The following is a 23,203-nucleotide window of genomic DNA, read 5'->3' as shown; positions in this document are numbered from 1 at the left end:
AATTGAAGGGAGAGTCAAAAGCAGCTTGTGATAGGGGGAAAAAGAGTCTGAAATCACACAGGGCATGTTCAAGCCTACTAGGCGCACTTAAAATAGCTCTTTAGATTGCAGTCAATGTCTTTCTTGTGTTACTGAAGGAGAATTCAAGAGTGAAAGCTGGGATGCAGATACTGTATAACAGCCTTAGGATCAGTTCACTCTTTAGGGATGTAAAAGTAGTTCAGTGGAAATCCTGTAGATGGCAGAAACAAACCTTAGATTTGGTTTTCAGAAGCAACTAGGGAGCATTGAAAGGAGCAGCTTTCCCAGTTCAAGAAGGAATGAGTGGGAGTGCTCAGTAGAGATGCTGAAAATCTGGTGCAAGTCTCAGTTTAAAACCAAGCACACACTTTGTTGTGGAGGCTCTTGTGGCTTCACTTCCTCTCCCTCCCTCCCTCCCCGCCCTCTCTCTCACACACACATACACCCAAAAAGGATAAACTATGTTCACCAAGGACCACTGGGAGTAAGAATATACTAAAACAAGCAGCACAAAATGGCAACATCTTCCACATTGGCTTGAAAACATTTAAGCAAGAGAGTAAGGCTTTAGGTGGAGAAAATGAAATATCTTGCATTTTCAAAGCATGTTTTCTAGTCAATTTCTTTTTATACCTATCCAGTTCTTTCTGTTTAAGGAAGTGGACTGGTATTTGAATCATATACAACTACAGGCCCTGGGTGGGGATGGGAATGCAACTCTCCACCTGCATCAAAAGGTACACACAGCCAATTCAAAGGGCCTGTGTGTGAACTGCAGTGTGGATGCAGAGTCTCATCCAGATGTTCTTCTGGGTCAGTTGTGACTTAAATCTCCATAGCTGGGCTAGTGTGTTAATTTCTATCATGTTTAGCCAAGCTTTCGGTGATTGCTTTTTTTAACCAACAGTGGACAGATGACAGACACACTGCAGAGTGTCCCAAGGTATAGGTACTCCGTGCTTGTACAACTGCATTGACACCATTGCGCAAGAACACTCTTGCACAAAACATGAAATTGTCCAGACACAGCTTTGTAGTGGACCACCATTATTTTCAATGGCCACCCATCATGCAGTTCCATTTGCATGGAACAATTGTGTGCATTTGCTCTTGCACAACTGCATCAACACAATTTTATGAGCATTCAGCAGTTTCCATAGTGTTCACAACGCCCATGGGATGCTGCACAGTATGTCAGCCAGACTTCTCCAAATTCTCATGAAACATAAGCATCTCTCTCTCTCTCTCTCTCTCTCTGGCGTACCCATCGCTAATCCCATGCATGGCAGCTCTCGCGAAGGTTTGTGAGTGAGATGCCAGCAGGGGGAGAGGAAAGTGGCGGTGGCAGTGGACAGGCTTGTAGGTGAGGCGGGAAACAAAATGGCGGTGGGGGAAACCAAATGGCAGCAGTGGCCAGCAGGCAGGGAAGAAAACAGTGGCAGCGGGGGAGAACTAGAGGCGCAGATGCTCTGTGCCCAGCCCAGCTAGTTGTTAATATCAGACTACTTGTTTATGAGCATCAATGGTGCTGGGAGGCCCTCATGGACTTTAGAAATACTGGCAGACATTCTGACTAATAAAACATGTGTGCTTCGAGGAACTGAGGGGGCACGACAGGAAAGTTGCATGATTCAGCCATGGGCCAGCCTGAGGGCTGTGGGCCCTTGACAGCTGTTCAGTGCTGCCAACCACTGATGCCAGCCCTGGGATCTCATACAGCATGTGTTGGGAAAGACTTCTGCCTGAGACCCTCAGAAACCACATTGACTAGTTGCAAACATTTCTCTTGTTTGGCTCTTTAAAATTTTGTATACGTTCTACCATAATATTTCAAAGGTTTTGTCCAGCATTGCAGTCATTTTCCCTTGAGATTGATGTATACATCTTCCCTGTTTGTTCCATCCTAAGGTACAAGGTGCCACTTTAATCTCATGTTGCAGACACTATCAGAAAAAAATCATTTCTGGCAACCCACATCTAGGCTTCTGCTTTTCGATTCGGGAACAAAACATTTTGTGCCCGAAAATGGCAATTTTGGAGGTTTTGTAACCAAAACAAAATCAAGAATTTAAAAAACAGAGATCTTTGTTTCCAAATTGAAATGATTGTGTTTCGAACAGAATGCTTTGTTCTTCAGAAAAGCATTTCAGTTGAAATTGACTTCTCTAACTCTCTCCACTCCAGCTGAGACACTGAGTGATTAGCAGAAGATAAGATATGCAAAAAGCTGTTGAGAATGAATGGTTTAGTTAAGTATGTGTTGTATTCAGTGTGATTGAAATGCAAACTGACCTTGCAAAGGGATTTGGAAGACAGCATTTTGAGACAGAAATACCCAAATATCTTTGGGAGCTCAATGCAATTCCAAAGCTCTTGCTAAAAGCCATGGTATAAATTGTGTGGAGAAGCTTTTCGAGAAGCTGGTTAGGAAAGTTCTGAAATTACACAGGTTTTTCTTTCCAAAGGTTTAGAAATAATCTCTTGACTTGTGCAGGGGTCTTTTGAAGCGCTATTTTGTTTTTCTTCTGATTTTTATGAGTTATAGTGGTGTCTAGGTTTTGTTGCCCAAGCTGAGCAGTCTAATGTAATTTAGGCCACAATGTAATTTGGTAGGACATGATGTCTAAGCCAGTGGTTCACAACTTTTGCCACTGTAGGGACAGGTCATCCACATGGGACTACAGGAGACAGAAGGAGGGGGGTGGGGAATACCCCTGTCAATCTATTGACATCCCCAGGAATCTTAGTTGCTTCTCTCTTTCTTGTAACCATGATCCATGGTTTTGCACTTTCTTAAATGTAGTGATGATAAATCTCAACAATTCTGATTTGTTTGGGCTGCGGCTCACTCTACTTCAGTTAAATGAACATTTGAAGCTGTTCCATAGTACTAAGGCAGTTTTGTTTTATTTTATTTTCTTACATTTTATATTCTGCTCTTCCTCTAAGGAGCCCAGAGCGGTGTACTACATACTTAGGTTTCTCCTCACAACAACCCTGTGAAGTAGGTTAGGCTGAGAGAAGTGACTGGCCCAGAGTCACCTAGCTAGTCTCATGGCTGAATGGGGATTTGAACTCGGGTCTCCCCGGTCCTAGTCCAGCACTCTAACCACTATACCACGCTGGCTCATTGGTCTATCTTGCTATCTCAAATGACCTGTGGTCACTATTCCATGGGGAGGGAGTGTTTGGAAAGATTGCTTGAAACCACAAATGGGTCGTGCTGCTGTGCCACAGGGACAGGCTCACACCTGCTGCAAAATTTTCAAATAACTGTGCCAAAAAATTAAGTGTCGTCATTGTTCATCATTCTCTTCACTCTTTCAACTTGTTTATGTGGGCTTCAGGGGCAAAACAGTGGGTTGTGTGGCAGTGCCCCAAGGGTGGTGCACCTAAATTCCAAATAGGGCAAAGGGCTGATTTCTTAGGAATTTTTGAGGTTTACACATCTTTAAGATTTTTCCCCCATAGGGAATAATGGAGGTTTCAGCAGCCCCATAACTCCACCTGGGGGGCACTGGGATGGCCCGAAGTGAGTGGTGGTGTAGTGCACAGAGGTTGCCAACCACCACCCCTGGATTGCTAACCCATTGGGGTACTGGGCTTTGTTGTTTCTGAGGTGTTGAGTTTTGATTCTCTGGTAGCAAATGAGATTTTTAATGAAAAACCATGAATCCACTCTCATATGCTACTAGAGAATCTACTCTCAGAACACCTCTAGAACAACAAAACCCTGTACTTCATGGGTTGGCAACCGATGTGGGTGGGTGGCACCCTATGTGCACTACACCGCCACTTGCTCTGGGCCACCCCAATGCCCCTCAAGTGGAGTTATGAGATTGCAGAAACCTCCGTTATACCCTATGAGGAAAATCTGAAAGACGTGTAACTTCATTAATTCTTTAAAAATCAGCCCTTTGCCAAATTCCTCTGAAAAAATTGTTATAGCTTCCTTGGACTAACTGGGCACTACCACCAACCACACTCCAATTTGGGCCACCCCTTCCAACCCCTACTGCGTGGAGCTATGCTTTCCCTGAAACCTCCATCATACCCTATGGGGAAAATCTGAAAGATACGCAAACTTCAAAAATTCACCAAAAATCAGCAGTTTGCCCAATTCCTTTGAAATTTTTGTGGTAGCTTCCACTCATTGGGCACTATAACCCCCACCCACTCTTTTGACCATGTGACCTATTTTTCAGTCTGAATTAATTCAGATTCAGTTTAATTTGGATACAGAACAAAACTGGGGTGATTTGGAAGGCTTAATTTCAGACAAAATACAAAATGGGGTTGATTTGGATTTGGTACAAATCAAAACAGAAAAAATACAAAATGCACAACCCTACCCACAACTACAGAAAACATGGTGGCAACAGCAGATATTTTTTTAACAACAAATGTTTAATTTCTAAGTTATTCTCCACTATCACATTTGGAGAATGTTTTGTATGATATTCCATCATTTCACAGCAATCATAAGAGTAACTGAGTGCATGTTGTCTGAGAATAGCAATTTTAACACTTTTGTATTTGTAGAATGCTAGTGTTGAAGCCTGTTTAGTACGTGAGTCATATCTAGTTCTTGACATGCAATGTAATCTTGCTTCAGGTTGCAATGCGTTTGCACACAGCACTTAAATATATTTGACACTGTGCCTGGACTAAGAAGTTTCCTCAACTGTGATATGCTGACATCGCTCCTAGGTGTTGACCCAAGCATCACACCTGTGATTCTTACTTATTTGTCCCTCAAATAATTAAGGGCCTTTCTACCCATCAGGCTGTGCTATAAGAGCAGTCTTGCTTTTGAGTTTGCTGGTTACAGCTGAGAGTCTGATACACACAAAGGGTTGTATGAGCAGACCGTATATGAGTGGAAGGAAGTTCACACATGGAACTTCCCTACTCCCATCTCCCCATAGCAGCCCCCAACTCTGAGATTGTCGTGAACTGATAGCCCGGCTATCGCTACAGGATTTACAACCCCCGGAGAGAGAGTAAACAGAAAGCAGCAACAAAACTGGATGAAGGAAAATAAAAGGCTAGCAAAGAAAACAGTAAATGAATTAAGTCCCCTGAACTGAAACTAGGTACCCCCCTCTAACAATAACTGAGTAATAAGTGGAAGAAAAGACAAAACAAGGAATGAAACAAGCGAAGGTCACAGAACAAGGAATTAAGGGAACAATACAGGGAAGTACAGACAAGACAAACTGGAACACGGAAAAGTTATAATTCCAAGAGCACAGTATCTGCTGCCAGCGAAGTTGCAAACAGCAACTCAGCCATGAGAGACTGTTGAATATATGTGGCTTAACAGAACCAGGAACCAATCAGGCTTCCCTGAGTCAGCAGTTTGGCTTTCTTCCCTGTTATCTCCTGCACCTGCGTAAGTCCCTCTGAGCCTGCCTCTTGATACTTCGTCTCACTATAGGTGGAATCCCAGGCTCTTCCACATCAGAATTCAAGTCTGGCAGCTGTTGAGAATCCTCAGGTCCCGAGTCTGGTTTCTCTGCCAAATCTTGCTACTGTGGCTCACTAGCAGGCGAGTCTTCCTGCTCTGAGTCTTCTGATTCCAAAGTCTGAGCCATGACAGAGATGCAGTTTCTGAGGGTCAGAGGACCTTTGGAAACAGAGTGGCCTCCACCCAATTTTTGGCAGCAACCTCCTCAATCTGTAGCCTCCAATCCTCATCCCTCCCCATTTTAAAGGATCACCTGATCCTTGAGGGTGGTTTTTCAGTAGGTTGTTGTGGGAAGGAGGGGGTGAAAGAGTTCCCTTGTGCAAACATCTTTCTGCTAGTCTGTGGTATTGACCCATCCTGCGGTTTTGAACTCTGTAAACAAAAATCAACAAATGTATGAAAGGTCCTTAAACAGCAATGAGAACACCCAACATATGAAAATGAGACTGACTCATGAGTCTCATTCAGACATTATGTTGGGCCTATATTCCGATGTCTGTACACTCATACATGCTGTGGCAGAGAATTCTATAGGTTAATTATGTGTTGTGTGAAAAAGTACTTCCTTTTGATGGTCCTAAATTTCTTAGCAGTTTATGGGATGACCCCTGGTCCTAGTGTTGTGAGAGAAGGAGAAAAATTTCTCTCTGCCCACTATCCACAGCATGCATAATTTTATAGACCTCTATCATGTCTCCCTTGAGTCATTTTTTTTTTTTTAGAACTAGAAAGCCCCAGGTATTGTAGCCTTCCCTCGTTAGGAAGGTGCTCTAAGCCCTAATCACCTTGGTTGCCCTCTTCTGCAACATTTCCAGGTCTATAATGTCCTTTTTGAGCCATGGTGACCAAAACTGTACAGTATCCCAAATGTGGCTGCACCATAGATTTGTATAAGGGTATTATGATAATAGCAATTTTATTTTCAATCCCCTTCCTAATGATTCCAAGCATGGAATTTGCCTTTTTCGCAGCTGCTACACATTGAATCAACACTTTCAACAAGCTGTCCACTAGGGATGTGCAGAATGTTCTGCGCACAGAACGTTCTGGTTCAGAGAAAGCTGTTTCAGTGTTTTCACTCTTCAAAAGGTCTGTTCCAAGCTCAGAATGGAATGGCCCTGTTTCGAGTCGGAACGTTCCAAGTGTTCCGGTCTCTATTTTGGACTCCAAAATGGTACTCTTCTGGTCTCTGTGCATGTGCGGCAGCCATTTTTGTGGTCACCACCACCATGCAAATGGCTGACATGTGTGTTCAAAGACCAGAGGAGCGCCATTTTCGAGTCCATAATGGCTCTCAGAATGTTTTGAGTGTTCCAAGCCCATTCTGTCAGAACAACTGGCTCAACCGGTTGTCCGATGGAACATTCTAGGCATTTGTGTTCTGTTCCAAGCTTGGAACTGAATGCAAATGCCTTTCTAGGCACATTGCTACTGTCTACCACGACCCCAAGAACCCTCTCCTGGTAGGATCTCTCTTGGGCTCTCTCCTGAGCCTCACCAACAGCTCAGACCCCATCAGCATATATTTGAGTTTGGGATTTTTTTTGCCCCAATATTCATCACTTTACACTTGCTAACATTGAACTGCATTTGCCATTTTGTTTGTTTGTTTTTCAGATTTGTATACCACCCCAAACCTCCATCTCTGAGTAGTTTATAACAACATAAAACAAATTAAAAATAAAAACCTTACAACAATTTAAAACCACAGTCCAGTTTAAAAGCTTGGATGAAAAAATAAGACTTTAGAGACTTTTAAAGTTGGCAGAGATGGGGAGGCTCTCATTTCAGCAGGTAGCACATTCTCAGGAATTCCCCCAGTTTGGAGAGATCTTTTTGGGGCTCCTCACAATCTGTTTTGCATTTCACTACCTGAAATTGTTTGGTATCATCAGCAAATGTTGCCACCTTGCTGCTTATCTTAAATTGTAGATCATTTATGAATAAACTATAAAGCACTGGTCCCAGTACAGATTCCTAGGGGACCCCAAGTGTCTTTGATGAGGAACTTTGTTGAAAGATTTTTGAAAATCCAAGTATAGTATGTCCATTATATCATCTTTATCCACCCACCTGCTGACATTCTCAAAGAAATCCAAAAGGTTGGTTATGCAAGATTTGCCTTTGCAGAAGCCATGCTAGTTCTCCTTCAGCAAGGCCTGTTCTTCTATATGCTTAACAATTTTATCCTTGAGAATGCTTTCCATCAATTTGCCTGCGACAGACATTAAGCTAACCGGCCTGTAGTTTTCCAGATCCCTCCAGATACCCTTTGAAAGCCAGTGTTATGTTGGCTACTTTTCAGTCCTCTGGTACAGAGCCTGATTGTGGGTATGTTACATATTTTTGCAAGCAAGTCAGCAGTTTTACATTTGAGTTCTTTAAAGACTCTTGGGTAGAAGCCATCTGGTCCTGGCAATTTGTTAATTTTTACACACAGTTCAGAACATCATTTCTCGACACCTCTATCTGACTCAGTTCTTTAGCCTCTGCCCTGAGAAGCTTGGTTCAGGCAGAGATATACACTCAGTATCCTCTGCCATGAAGACAGATGTAAAGAATTTATTTAACTTCTCTGCAGTCTCCTCCCTATCCCCCCAAATAATTGCTTTTACTCCCTCATCACCTAATGGTCCAAATGCCTCCCTGGCAGGTTTCCTGATTCTGATGTATTTAAATATGCTTTTGTTATCCCCCTTAATGCTTTTGGCTAAATGTTCCTCAAACTCTCTTTCTGCATCCTTTATTGTCTCCATACATTTATTTTGCCAGAAGTTGTGTTCCTTTTTGTTCTCTTCATTTGGGCAGGCCTTCCAGTTTCAGAAGGAAGTCTTCTTCCCCTTTATAGCTTCCTTGACTTTACTTGTTAGCCATGCTGGCATCCTCCTGGGCTTGCTGGTACCTTTCTTCCCTTTTTGTATACATTCTAACTGGGCTTCTGTTATTGTGATTTTAAATAATTTCCATGCATTCTTGAGCAAAGTGACTATCCTGATTTTCCTTTTCCATAATTTTAATTTATCAAAACATTTATTATTATGATCACACAAAAACTATTTCCATTTATCATAACATGTAGTTCTGCCCAAACACTAGTATACCCATAAAAGCATAATGTGAGAAAATAATTACTGATGTTCACAATAAACCTTCTGATTCACACTAGGGTTAATCCAAAATTCCCCTCTCACTTTCTCTGCCTGAGGGCAGAGAAAATGGGGCACCAATTTCTGCAATTTTTCAGGGTGTGTGTGAGAAATTCTGATGAATCTCTCAGTCACTGGAAATCACTGTTTTAACCCAGAAGCCCCGTTGAATGACTGTCCAAGCAGCAGCCTCAGTGTGCCATTACCTGTTCTGCATAATCATGTAGAGCAGGATCATCTGAAATAGACCTTAATGAGAGAGCTGGTCTTAATGGGAGAGCTTAGGAAAGGAGAGCTGGTCTTGTGGTAGCAAGCATGACTTGTCCCCTTAGCTAAGCAGATTCTGCCCTGGTTGCATATGAAAGGGAGACTAGAAGTGTGAGCACTGCAAGATATTCCCCTCAGGGGATGGAGCCACTCTGGGAAGAGCAGCAAGTTTCAAGTTCCCTCTGGCTTCTCCAAGATAGGGCTGAGAGAGATTCCTGCTTGTAACCTTGGAGAAGCTGCTGCCAGTCTGTGAAGACAATACTGAGCTAGATAGACCAATGGTCTGACTCAGTAAATGGCAGCTTCCTATGTTCCTATGTGTATTTCATAGAGACCTTGGGTTGGGGCAGTATAAAAATGTGCTAAATAAATAAATAAATAGTAAATATTAGGACTATTTGGCATTTTCAGGAGGTACATATGCAAAACTCTTACATTTTTTGTGGGAGGCAACTTAGCACAGGCAGCAAGGGTCCATTTTTTTCCTTTTAAAATTTTCATGTTGAATATGCGAGTCTTTTTGTTGTTGTTGTTGTTGTTTGTGCTCTTCCTGGTGAACAGCTTTGATCAACCACCATTTCCTCCCTGCAAGTCCCTTCAGAATGATGGCTCATTATGACACTATAATTCCAGGGGTGTTCTAGGAACAAAAATGGCAGCCTGACAGAGTCAACCAACAGGAAGAGGCCTAGCACCTCTGGTACTACTTCTGCCATCACCAAATAACAGCATAATATTACCAGAGTCCCCAACACAAAGTAAAAAAAGAAAAAGAAAAACATCACATGATGTTGCCGCCACCGAGCAGCAATTGTCTCCCCTCAAAGTTTTACAAGGATTTCTCAGCCACCTATGAAATGTATCTCCACTGCCGCCAGAACCTTTGAATTTCCTCAGAAATTGTTTCTCGGGGAATTTTCAGCCAGCTCACATGCACAGCTAGCTTTCCAGGCAAAAGAATCATCCACAAATGATGTTAGTTACATCTGAATCAGATAAAGAATGTATACTTGCTATTCACTTAAACGGGAAGGATATTTGCTCTTCTAGTACCTCACATTCAAGTTTAACCTGTAGAGTAACTGCCTTTTTCAGACCAGACCCATGCTTATGGGTCTCCAAGGCATTACCTGGGCTTTCTCAGGTCCATATTGGCATCACTAGAGACAAACACATTTGACAATTAAAAGTGAGAGAAGGTTTGGCATCAGTGCCCCATGCTTGTTACAACAACAAAAAAGAGCTAAACAGGTCTCTCAGTAAATTGGATGACTTGGGAGGATGCTAAAACAACTGCAAACAATTTTGGTATCCCAGGAAATTAAAGGTAACCAGCAATAAATAAATTTCTCCCCAGAGCAATCTCCCTGTTCAAGCACAAAAACCCATTTCCTACTATTGATTAACCTCAAGGACTGGAACCTCATGATCAGATCAGTCCCAGAAGATCAGTCGCATACCCATGGTGAGCTCTGCCCTTAGGTAATGCAGCCTATCTAAATTGTAAGTTTAGCTGCAAGATTCCATCAGTGCCCTTTATTGATAGGTAAGATTTCTCTCCTTGGAAGATATGATGAAATGTTGCAGGACTATTTCTATGCAAATTGGCTTAGAACTCTTTGGAACTGTCAATCACAAGAGGCAGAGAGTTACTGTTGGAATTGAAGTTGAGTTAGAGTGGGGATTTGGGTCTGTGTAGGAACAGTCTCAAAGAGGAGTTGTTCTGAGACTCAAAGGATAACAATGTAAAAAATAAAGGACTGGGTTATTAGGGCAGTCTATAATAAAGAGTGGGCTGTGAAGTACAGTTCTGGGAAAGGAATGGGATTCAAAGGTGGAAAGCCTTATATATTGTGTGTAAAGTAACTAACTGCTATGAAAAGTTCAAATTCTCAGCTTTGTAACCAAGCAAGATTTCAGCCCTACTAATCAGTCATGAAACAAAGAAAGCCCAGATACCATCTTCAAATAAATATTATTCTTGTTTTGTTTTAAAATATATCCTACTGAGTGATTTCTGTAACAAACCCTCCTAATGTCCGCAAAGCCATGTTATCAAGGAAGTTTTTCTCGCGGGGCTTCTAGAGCCCTTTAACTCACATCTCCTCTGGAATGGAGGAGGTGCGCTCACATATCGGCCAGCTTTACTCCAAAGTACCTGTGAGTTATTGGTGAGCAGTTCGCACACAATTTAGGTTTTCCACTGCGTGTTAGAGGGTAGCCCAATGTATATCTGGGGTTTAAAAAAATCCACTAGTTGTGTCAGTTTTTTGAGACAATTTTGAGTTTGCAGTAAAGACTCCCAATAAAGCCTACTGGGTGTAAAGGTCCCTACTAACCCCTATTTGGATTTACCATCACATCGCTGTCCCCAGGAATTGAGGTCACCCTAAATCTCGTTATCCTGACCATGTACATGATTGCAAGCCCAGATAGCGTGCATTCTGTGGAGGAGTCCTAGAGATTCCCCAGCCTGAGAATCTCTGAGCTGAAATCACTATCTGCAGGGCCCCTCAGTTCCTTGCAAGTCACTAAACCTAGCTGCCAGGAGTTCCCTTCACCCAGCAGATCTTCAGTGTCATCTTCCAGCACAGGCAAAGCTGCAAAACAGGTAGATATAGCCCCTTCTAACAACTGCCCACCCTAGAATAGGGACTATTTTCCTTTCTTTTCCACTACAGAGCCCCTGGGGGGCTCCTTAGATGTGTCTTGGACCACAAGCATTGTGGTCAGTGGCAGAGATGTTTGGAAACCAGTTTCCATGGGAACACAAGCCTATTCAGGTGCTCTCCCTGCAAAAGCATAGTGGAGATCCAAAAAGGTTTCTCCAACTATGCTCAAAGACAGCTAAATCCTCCAAAAAATCACCATCCCAATCTCTTTTGTCATCAACCTAGATTATGTTTCCTAGTGAAACCAGGAGCCTAGCCCTCTCACCTTCATCTTCTTGCAAAACCTAGCCTACCCCCTGCACTTTCCAAGCAGTATGCCGTTGCTACCGATTTAAGCCACCTGGTTCACTTCCAGCTCAGTTGACTGCAGTATGGTGTTTTACCTATCCACTTATCTTCTAATCACACTATTGCTCTGATTTGTGGTTCTCTGTGGCAGTTAACTCCCCGCCTCCCCCGGAACCATCGCTATGATATCAGCTAGTGTAACCTCATGATATCAGCTAGGGTAACATCAAGGAGACTTGCTAGGAATTGCATATTTTAAAACTCTACTGCTACTCCATTCATTTCAATAGTTTTTATTGAATGCATTGCTTTTCTGTGCCAATATTCATGCACGTGAGTTTTTGTGTCTTAAATCCCCCATATTAACAACTTGGTTTGCCCGTATTACAGTTAGGCATCTAGTTTATTGACTCCCCAAATAAGATTGTGTATTTTGATTGTTATTCAATAAATGTTATATATTTTGCATAAGAAGTTTTTGATTCCCCCTTCGTATCATCCCTGCATCCATACCCAGGTTAGCCCTTGCTGTCAAGTCCCTGCAGCGTACATGTGTCTTGCCCTCCGTGTCATAATACCAGCCTGACAAGCAATATACCTATGTAAATAATTCCAGCTTTAAATGCTAGATAGAACCTTCATACAAGAACCCAGTAAATGAGGAAATATAATATATTATTTATTTATAATAAATAAAATCATTTTTTCTTATGAGAGATGCTTACCCCTTTACAGGTTCTTACCTCCCAATAAAAATAGTTTGGTAAAGAGGCAATGATTGGATTATTTCTGGTAAATTAGTGCAAGCTTAATCTTGCTCTCTCCCCTCTCCCTTGCCCAGTTCCTTCACTTGAGGTAATGCTTTACTTTTGTACATTGAGTCTGGCAAGGAAGAACCCCACAGCAGTGTGATTGAATTCCTCTTACTGTCTGAAAATTAGCAGCAGGCCTGGCAGGAAAATGTTTATTGCCTCATATAATACCCTTCTAACATGGGACAAAAGACATACCCCTGCCCCCCCAAGTGATTTTGAAAAGAAGAAAGGTAAGGAAGTCTTGTCTTATTATCTATATATTTAATTCTCCTAAATTTACCTGTCGCTAATCCCATGCGTGGCAGCTCCCACAAGAGTTTGTGAGCAGCTGCCAGACTAGGAATGGGGACGGGGGAGAAAATAGGGATGCTGGCAAGCCGTGGCAGGGAGGAGGAGGCAGTGGCAGGGGCAGGGGCAGGGGCAGGCCCAGCTGCTGGGAGCAGGAGGTGGTGGCAGGTCAGCCCTGCCACTGGGAGCAGGAGATGGTGGCCCGGTCAGTGGGAGGAAGCAGCCACTGCCAGAAATTGGCAGGTGGGCAGGAGGAGGTGGTGGGCTGGCTTTCCGGCTGGCCCACCAGCCAGAAAATGTGGGAGGCATAGAAGGGGGGGGGAAGAGAAGTGAGTGGGGGGAGAGGCGGGCTGGCCGGCTGACCAGAAAGCTGGCTGGGCACGAAACAAATTCTGCAATTCTATTTGAGCTCGAACAGAATCAGAGAATCATCTATATATTTATTTCTCCTAGGCTAATCCCATGTGTGGCAGCTCTCGTGAGAAGCTGCCAGACTAGTGACGGGACACAGAGAAAATGGCCACTGTGATGAGGAGGCAGTGGCGGCGGGCCCAGCCTGGACCAGCCGCCAGGATGAGGAGGCAGTGGCTGGGATGAGGAGGTGGTGGATGGACCGGCTGCCAAGATGAGGAGTTGGCCAGGCCACCAGGAGGAGGTGGTGGCGGCGGCAGGCCCAGCAAGGCCGCCAGGATGAGGAGGCAGTGGCAGGAGAGGAGGGCCAGCTTGAAAGCCGGACAGAAACTGCGACTGCACGGGGTGGGGGGAGGAGTGGGCCGGGAGGGCTGTCAGAGGTGCAGATGCTCTGCGTCCAGCCCAGCTAGTTAAATTTATTTGTTAAAAACAGCTGACTTGGCCAGCTGTATTGACGAATCACCCTCAAATAACTCAAATTGATTCAGGTGATTGAAGCACCATTTTGAGGTCTAGTTTTTATAATTCACAATTTTTAGGCTTTAAAATTTGAAACTTAATTTTGATTGTGGTTTTAGCCTGACTTTTAACTTGTTTACTTAATTTGGTTAATTGTACTACTTTTATTTTACATTGTATCTATTTCATTGTTGTAAGCCACCTTAAGCAGTAGTGTACCAAAGGGGTGGGGTATAAATATTGCACATAAATAAATAAATAAATAAATAAATAAATAAATAAGCTGGGAAAATGGGCCTCAAAATGGTGCTTTCCCCCAGGGAGAGCTGGTCTACCAATTGGAATCTGTGGGTAGACTAGCCCTCCACTCTGGATTTAGCACACCAGCTTACCTAGCAGAACTGGTCTACCAAGTAGACCAGTCCTCTGAGGCAGCAGACCAGAGAGCTGGTCTACCTGATGACCCCAATTGGTAGTCTAGCTACCCACAGAAAAAAGTGCCATTTTGAGGCCCATTTTTCCAGGGAGAGCTGGTCTCCCAATTGCGGTCGGCAGGTAGGCCAGCCCTCCACTCCGGATATGGCATGTCTCAGAGGACTAGTGTACCTGGTAGACCAGCCCTCCAAGGCAGGCTGATGTGCTATGTCTGGAGCGGAGGGCCGTTCTACCTGCTGACCCCAACTGGTCTCTCCCTGGACAAAGCGCCATTTTGAGGCCCATTTTTCTAGCAAAATGGGCCTCAAAAAGGCACTCAAATCACCCAAATAAATTCCAATATAATCAGGGGTGATTCTCTTCTACCCTGAATCAGGCCCTTTATTTTGAGTGTGATCTGATTGGAGGTCGAATCTGTGAATTGCCCCCAATTTGACCCAAATTTATTCAAGGTCAAATCAAATCGCACATCTCTAGATTCTGATCCATGAGCCAGCTTACTCCTTAGGACACCTACTAGTTACATGCGAGGAGTTCCTAAGAAGCAGTCTTTCTGATCTCTTCAGTGGAAGAAGAAATTAATCCACACAGATACGGTTTAGTGGCACAGCACATGATTTACATGCAGAAGGCCTCAGGTTCAATCCGTGGCATTGATGGTTAGAGCTGGGAAATACCTCTATCTGAAACTCTGGAGAATTGCTGACAGTCAGTGTTAGGGTTGCCCACATTTCTTTGCCAGAACAAGGGACACAAGTTCCAGAATGTGGGACACAAGTTTGTGGGGGCTGACTGGCGGGGGGTGGGGTGCTGGGAGGTGTATGCAGTGGTAATCAAGAGCCTGAGTATCATTGGAGTATATATAATTGAATTATATGCTGTTGAATAAATGAGGGACAAATTCTGTCCCTATAGGGACCAACATTTCATCCCTGAAAATTTTCTCCCTCTCTCACAACACTAGAACTGGGGTCATCCCATGAAACTGATTGCCAAGAAATTTAGGATCAACAAAAGGAAGTGCTTTTTCACACAATGCATAATTAACATACGGAATTCTCTGCCACAAGATGTGGTCACAGCCAACAGCCTGGATGGCTTTAAGAAGGGCTTAGATAAATTCATGGTAGACAGGTCTATGGCTGCGTGTCTGGTAGCTATGGGCCACCTCCAGCCTAAGAGGCAAGATGCCTCTAAATACCAGTTGCAGAGGAGCAACAGCAGGAGAGATGGCATTCCCTCAGTTCTTGCCTGTGGGCTTCCCAGAGGCATCTGGCAGGCCACTGTTTGAAACAGGATGCTGGACTAGATAAGTCTTGGGCCTGATTCAGCAAAGCTGTTCTTAAGTCTCCAGACTGTTCTTATGTCACTCTGAATCAGAGGCAGAATTGGTCTCACAACAGGGCTTAACTGGAAGTCAGATTTGCCAGATGAACAGAAGAGTGTTCCAACACCACACCATCAATGACCAGCAAGAATTGAGGCTTCTTATTTCACAGAGAGAGAGAGAGAGAGATGTGGCTTCTCTGCTCAGGTTATATATAGATTGTGCTGAGCATCAAGTGCTTGACTGGCTCCTGATGCTTAGCAACAGCCTATGGGTCAAGTCTGGTACTTTTCTTCAAAGCATGATTATTCAGCCTCTAGGCTTGCTAAGTCTCACATACTGAAAGGACAGAACAAGACCAGGCCCACCCTGACAGTCAATATCAACTACAGAAAGCTTCAAGTTGGACGTGCTACTGCCTTTTGTGAAATATTTTCCCTTACGTGCTTCATTACCAGGCTCTGGTGGCTTATCAAAACTGATCCTTTGCATATGTACAGAGAGGTAGTTGACAGACCCTTGGTTCATCTAGCTCAGTACTGTGTACACTGACTGGCAGCTGTCCAGGGTTTCAGGCAGAGGTCTTTCTGAGTCCTACCTGCACTTGCCAGAGGCTGAACCCAGGCCTTTGTACATGCATAGAATGTGCTTTGCCCCATCCTCATAAAGTAACACCATATATTCACCATTTACAGTTATCTTTAAACATAGGCAAGCGGATTCTCAAGATTGTCACAATTAGAATTTGAGCACACACACGGATTGCGTGGAACCCCCTTATGAAATGTTGCTGCTCTTATAATAACTCTGTTGGCTTCCCTTCAATTTGCTTCTATATTTTGTGTGAATAACCTGGTTAACTTCAAATTTCACTGTCGACAACATTGTGGTGGCAACTCAAAGAAATAATTAGAAATTGGCATAGGAGTTTATAAATGTATTGAATAGAGACTTTTCAACTAGTTGAGGTTTTTGCCCTTAATAATATCTGTTTAGTTTTTTTGGTTATCTGTTTCCATGGAAACATAGCTCAGTGATGGTTTATGTTGATTTAGTCACAAGTAGAATGAACTATAAGCTTTAAAACCCATCTTCATCTTCCTCCATAGAAGCCTTGGTCCCAAATATTCTGGTGTCGTGTTCATACACAATGATAAAATTCCTACTGCATGCTCACTTTACTGCCCTCCCACATTAAAATAGGAAATGGAGATCAACTGTAGGTCAGTGGGATGTTAACAATATCAAACAACTGACAATGACAGCTCATGCCCTTCTTCATTGACTCAAGACACAGTCCGACAGTGTTCCCTCTAACAGGGATTTCCAGATGTTGTTGACTACAATTCCCGTAATCCCCAGCCAAAAGCCATTGCAGCTGGGGATGCTGGGAGTTGTAGTGAACAACATCTGGAAGTCCCTGTTAGAGAGAACAGTGCAGTCCAATGGAATATTCTTCTGCATAGCACCCACTCATTTCAGCAGGACTTGTGAATGATAACACATTCCACATGTACAGCAGCCCTGGCACATCATGTCAGCTATGGAGGGAATGTAAGTAAAACTTTGATTTGATTTGATTTTAAGGAAGAGTGCTATATATACTATGGTCATACTATGAATACGACGCATATTTATATATTGCTTTTCAACAAAAGTTCCCAAAGGGGTTTAAGAACATAAGAACATAAGAACAGCTCTAGTGAATCAGGTCCAAGGCCCATCTAGTCCAGCATCCTGTTTTGCACAGTAGCCCACCAGATGCCGCCAGAAGCCACAGGCAGTAGTTGAGGGCGTGCCCTCTCTCCTGCTGTTATTCCTCTGCAACTGGTACTCAGAGGCATCCTGCCTTTGAAGCTGGAGGAGCCTACAGCCCTCTGACTAGTAGCCATTGATAGACCTCTCCTCCATGAAGTTATCCAAACCCTTCTTAAAGCCATCCAGGTTGTTGGCAGTCACCACATCTTGTGGCAGAGAATTCTACAAGTGGATTATGCGTTGTGTGAAAAAGTACTTCCGTTTGTTGGTCCTAGATTTCCCGGCAATCAATTTCATGGGATGACCCCTGGTTCTAGTGTTATGGGAGAGGGAGAAGAAATTCTCTCTATCCACTTTCTCCACACCATGCATGATTTTATAGACCTCTATCATGTCTGCCAGCAGTTGTCTTTTTTCTAAACGAAATAGCTCCAGGTGTTGTAGTCTTGCCTCATAAGAAAGGTGCTCTAGGCCACTGATCATCTTGGTTGCCCTCTTCTGCACCTTTTCCAGTTCTACAATGTCCTTTTTTAGATGTGGTGACCAGAATTGTACACAGTACTCCAGGTGTGGCTGCACCATAGTTTTGTATAAGGGCATTATAATATTAGACGTTTTATTTTCAATCCCCTTCCTAATGATCCCTAGCATGGAATTGGCCTTTTTCACAGCTGCCGCACATTGAGTCGACACTTTCAACGAGCTGTCCACCATGACCCCAAGATCCCTCTCCTGGTCAGTCACCGACAGCTCAGATCCCATCAGCGTATACTTGAAGTTGGAGTTTTTCGTCCCAATGTGCATCACTTTACACTTGCCAACATGGAACCGCATTTGCCACTTTGTCGCCCACTTTCCCAGTTTGGAGAGATCCCTTTGGAGCTCCTCACAATCTGTTTTGGATTTCACTACCCAAAAGAGTTTGGTATCATCTGCAAATTTGGCCACCTCCCTGCTTACCCCTACTTCTAGATCATTTATGAATAAATTAAAAAGCACCGGTCCCAGTACAGATCCCTGGGGGACCCCACTTCTTACTTCCCTCCATTGTTAAAACTCTCCATTTATACCTACCCTCTGTTTCCTGTCTTTCAACCAGTTAGCAGTCCACATGTACTTGTTCCCTTATCCCGTGACCGCTACATTTCCTCAGGAGTCCTTGATGAGGAACTTTGTCAAAAGCTTTTTAGAAGTCCAGGTATACTATGTCAACTGAATCACCTTGATCCACACACTTGTTGACACCCTCAAAGAACTCCAAAAGGGTGGTGAGGCAAGATTTACCTTTGTGGAAGCCATGCTGGTTCACTCCCAGCAGGGCCTGTTCTTCTATGTGCTTTACAATTTTATCCTTGAGGATGTTTTCCATCAATTTGCCTGGAACAGACGTTAAGCTAACTGGCCTGTAATTTCCCAGATCCCCCCTGGATCCCATTTTGAAAATCGGTGTTACATTTGCTACTCTCCAGTCCTCCGGTACAGAGCCCGATTTCAGGGATAAGTTATATATTTTAGCAAGGAGGTTGGCAATTTGCCATTTGAGTTCTTTGAGGACTCTTGAATGGATGCCATCCGGCCCAGGTGATTTGTTAGTTTTCAGTTTCTCCAGAAAGTTTAGCACATCATCTCTTGTCACTTCTATTTGACTCAGTTCTTTAGCCTCCATCCCTAAAAAGCCTGGTTAAGGAACAGATATATGCTCAGTATCCTCTGCTGTGAAGACAGACGCAAAAAAACTCATTGAGCTTCTCTGCAACCTCCATATCCTCCTTAATAATCCCTTGCACTCCCTCATTGTCTAATGGTCCAACCGCCTCCCTGGCAGGTTTCCTGCTTCTGATGTATTTAAGAAGTTTTTGTTATTCCCCTTGTTACTTTTGGCTAAATGTAACAAATCCAAACCCCTCCTCCCAGCACCAATGTCTCAGCCATGCATTGAAACCCCTCAGCTCTGCCTGTCTCACTGTACCTGCGCGTGGAACAGGTAGCATTTCTGAGAATGCTACCTTGGGGGTCCTGGACTTCAATACACTACTTATCAGCCTAAATTTGGCTTCCAGGACCTCCTGACTACATTTCCCCACATCGTTGGTGCCGACGTGCACCACAACAGCTGTCTCTTCCCCAGCATGGCCTAACAGCCTATCTAGACACTGCATGATGCCCGCAACTTTCGTACCAGGCAGGCAAGTCACCGTGCGGTCAACATGCGGGTCACAAACCCACCTCTCTATACCTCTAATGATCGAATCACCCACTACAAGGAGGCCCCCACCCCCCAGAGGAGTATCCCCTGTGCGAGAGGATATGGGCTCATCATCAATGGAAGGAGTCCCTTCTAAAAGAGCATTTCCCGCTTTCTCAGACCAATGTCCTCCTTGCCCAAGACCTTCATTCTCCTTGACAGCAGAGGAGCTACCAGCCCTGGAGTGGAATGCCTCTATCACGTCCCTGAAGGTCTCATCCACATGCCTCTTTGTCTCTGAGCTTCTCCAGATCTGCCACCTTGGTCTCAGGGGAACGAACATGTTCCCTAAGGGCCAGGAGCTCTTTGCACCAAGTACACACCCATGACTTCTGCCCATGGGGCAAATAGTCATACATGTGGCACTCTGTGCAATACACTGGGAAGTGCCCCTTCCCCTGCTGACTTTCTATCTTCATACTGTTTTTGTTGGCTGTTTACAGTATTTAGAGATAGTTTATTAGAAGGATAGGTCTCAGCTGTAATGGGCAGCTATTTAACTGTCCAACAGCCCTTCCCAAGAATATGAGTGATATGAGGGAGGGATTTGTACTTACGTTCTCTTTTCCACTAGGCTCCTTGTGATCGCAGGGGCTTGTTCCAGGCTTCCCCGCACACTTCCCGCTAAACTCCCACAAAACTCCAGCATCCTGTTTGCTATCCCTCTTTGCTATGCTCTGTTCACTATGCTCTTGGGCCTTCACCTCTTATGTAGAGAGTAGTCTTGTAACCCTTTAAAGAGAAACCAGCCCCTTAAGATCTCCCCTCTTCCTGTTAGTTACTTTGAAGGGGAAAAGGCTAGATGTTTAGAAAAGCTTGCTACCTCCTCAGCTGTGTCTGCTCTTCACAGAGTAGTCTTGAATAGATATAAATAAGTAAGTAAGTAAGATGGCTCCCTGTCCCCAAAGGGCTCACGATCTAAAAAAGAAATATAAGATAGACACCAGCAACAGCCACTGGAGGGATGCTGTGCTGGGGATGGATAGGGACGGTTGCTCTCCCCCTGCTAAATACACAGACTCATCACTTTAAAAGGGTACCTCTTTGCTCAGTTAGAAACAAGGGTGTCCTAGTAGTACTAGGAGAACTACTAGTAGCACTACTACAACTGAGCAGAAGAAAATTATTAATAGCCTTTTCTGAACAACATGTAAGTATCGCAATTCAAATAGGACATCTAATTAAAGCCAAACCATCACTGACCATTTTCCACAGTACTATCCTACTTCTCAGAAGCAGAGTTTCTGAAAGGAATGGTATACAAAGCATTCATCGTGCAGAGCCACATTTTAAAATTAAGCACTTGGGTGTGTGGGTGTGTGTGTGTGTGTGTGTGTGTGTGTGTGTTTAATACTGCTTAGCAAACATCAAGCATGGCAACAGCTGCATCTCTCACAAATTGGGTGCTTTAGAAAACTGCAACAATGAGGTGGCTGAAAAGAATGAAAAGGAAGCCTGGAGTACATACCTTTTGAAAGACTGGAGGCAAACTTTCCAAGACTCTGATTACAATGGTTCTCCAGAACTCACACCCTCCTCTACAGTGCTCCTCCTGTGCTTTGTTCCCAAGTCTGAATAGAGTTGTCATAATGTAGGAGAGCTGATTTTGAAAGCACATGCATGAAACCCACTCTTATGGGTGGGATATCATGATCATAGTGTCACAGCACTCAACACACTCAACATTCCTTTGATTCTGCCTGGAGTTGGGATAGTCCTTTGGAAAGAGACTTCAATAGGCACAATTGGGGAAGCAGGTTTTCTAAATTGCTTTATTTCTGCAAGTATGTCTTTGTGTTCTCCCTCAACTACCCAGGTCTCTGGTGCACTGAATGATCACACCAGAAGCCAACAAACTACACAGAATTCATGTTTACCTCCATACTTGTTTGAATTCATGTTTACCTCCATACAAGAGCCCCTGGTGGCGCAGAAGAGCCCCTGGTGGCGCAGTGGTAAAACTGCCGCCCTGTAACCAGAAGGTTACAAGTTCAATCCTGACCAGGGGCTCAAGGTTGACTCAGCCTTCCATCCTTCCGAGGTCGGTAAAATGAGTACCCAGAATGTTGGGGGCAATATGCTAAATCATTGTAAACCGCTTAGAGAGCTCCGGCTATAAAGCGGTATATAAATGTAAGTGCTATTGCTATTGCTATATACTTATTCCTTAGTAAAGGGAAAGTGCGCCATCGAGTCAGTGTTGACTCCTGGCAACCACAGAGACCTGTGGTTGTCTTTGTTAGAATACAGGAGGGGTTTACCATTGCCATCTCCCGTGCAGTAAGAGATAATGCCTTTCAGCATCTTCCTATGTCGCTGCTGCCCAATATAGGTGTTCCCCATAGGGACTATTCTCACAATCTGCAAAAATCGGGCTAGGAGAGCCTAGCCCGATTTTTGCAGATCGTAAGAACCACTGGGTTCCACTGCGAGCCCTGTGGTTCTAGAGCGAGTAACCTGCTCAAGAACCCCTGCCCTAAAACCAGGTTTGCGGAGCGAGTGCTCCACAAAGTGCTCCGCAAAGCTGGTTTTCCGCAAAGCGAGTGCAAAGCGAGTGCTCCGCAAAGCTGGTTTTCTAGATTGTGAGTAGTTGCGGTGTGGCTTCGTGCCACGCCTACTCACTAGGAGACCCCCGGAGGGGAGGTGAAAAGCTGCCTCCTGGCTCCGGGGGTCTTGCCAGCATGCCCTGTGCACTTGCGCAGGGCATGCTGGAGCTTGTGGGGGCCAATCGGTCCCCGCTTCCCCCAGCCCCCGCCGGCTCCATCACAGAGCCGGCAATCATGTGGGCAGCTGATCCGGCTGCCCAGGGCTCCCTCTCCACTCCACTCCAGGCTCATAGTCTGGGAAACATATCAGCAGGGATTCAAACCGGCAAGCTCTGGCTTGCTAGTCAAGTCATTTCCCCGCTGCACCATTAAGTGGCTTATTCCTTAGTAGTCTTAAGCAATCATAAAGTCATAACTAGAATAATCTATTAGAAAGTAGCCCTCAAACTCTGGACTCTACAATGAGGGACAATCAAGGTTTCCAGATTCTTGGAGGTGGTGTGTGTGTGGTGTTGTTGTTGTTGTTTTACGGGACTATTCAAACAAGCAAACCTCCACCTGCAAGTTGAAGTGGTCCATTTCTTCTGGGATTCCACCACATGCTATTTCTACATGGCTGAACTGACCCATTGATTGTGACCATTCTAATCATGGTTTTCAAGTGCTCAACTAAATAATTACAGCTCATGGATCTGATGAAACAGATTACTACCCCGCAAAAGCTTTTGCTTTAAAAATAATGCATGACACTACAGAATCTTTTACATATATGAAAGAATCTTAAGGCACATCAATTGTTCTATAATCAAACCTGCTCTCCTGAACTGGACTCCACCTTGTCTACTGATTTCTATCCTCGGCTTTTAAAAGCAAATTTGCTCTGTTGCCATTTTTAATTGTCTGGAGCCATTGCGTATTGTAGTGGCTCCTGCATTATTAACAGCCCAACTTGGTTCCTCTAGGTTGCAAATCCAAATGACATTCTCAGAGTACAGACACACAACAGTCAGATTCCATTCATGTAAAAAGACTTTCTGCTTTCATATTCAAAGTGA

This window comes from Hemicordylus capensis, chromosome 4, assembly GCF_027244095.1.
Source record: "Hemicordylus capensis ecotype Gifberg chromosome 4, rHemCap1.1.pri, whole genome shotgun sequence".
NCBI lineage: Eukaryota > Metazoa > Chordata > Lepidosauria > Squamata > Cordylidae > Hemicordylus > Hemicordylus capensis.
This window is presented reverse-complemented; position numbering follows the sequence as displayed.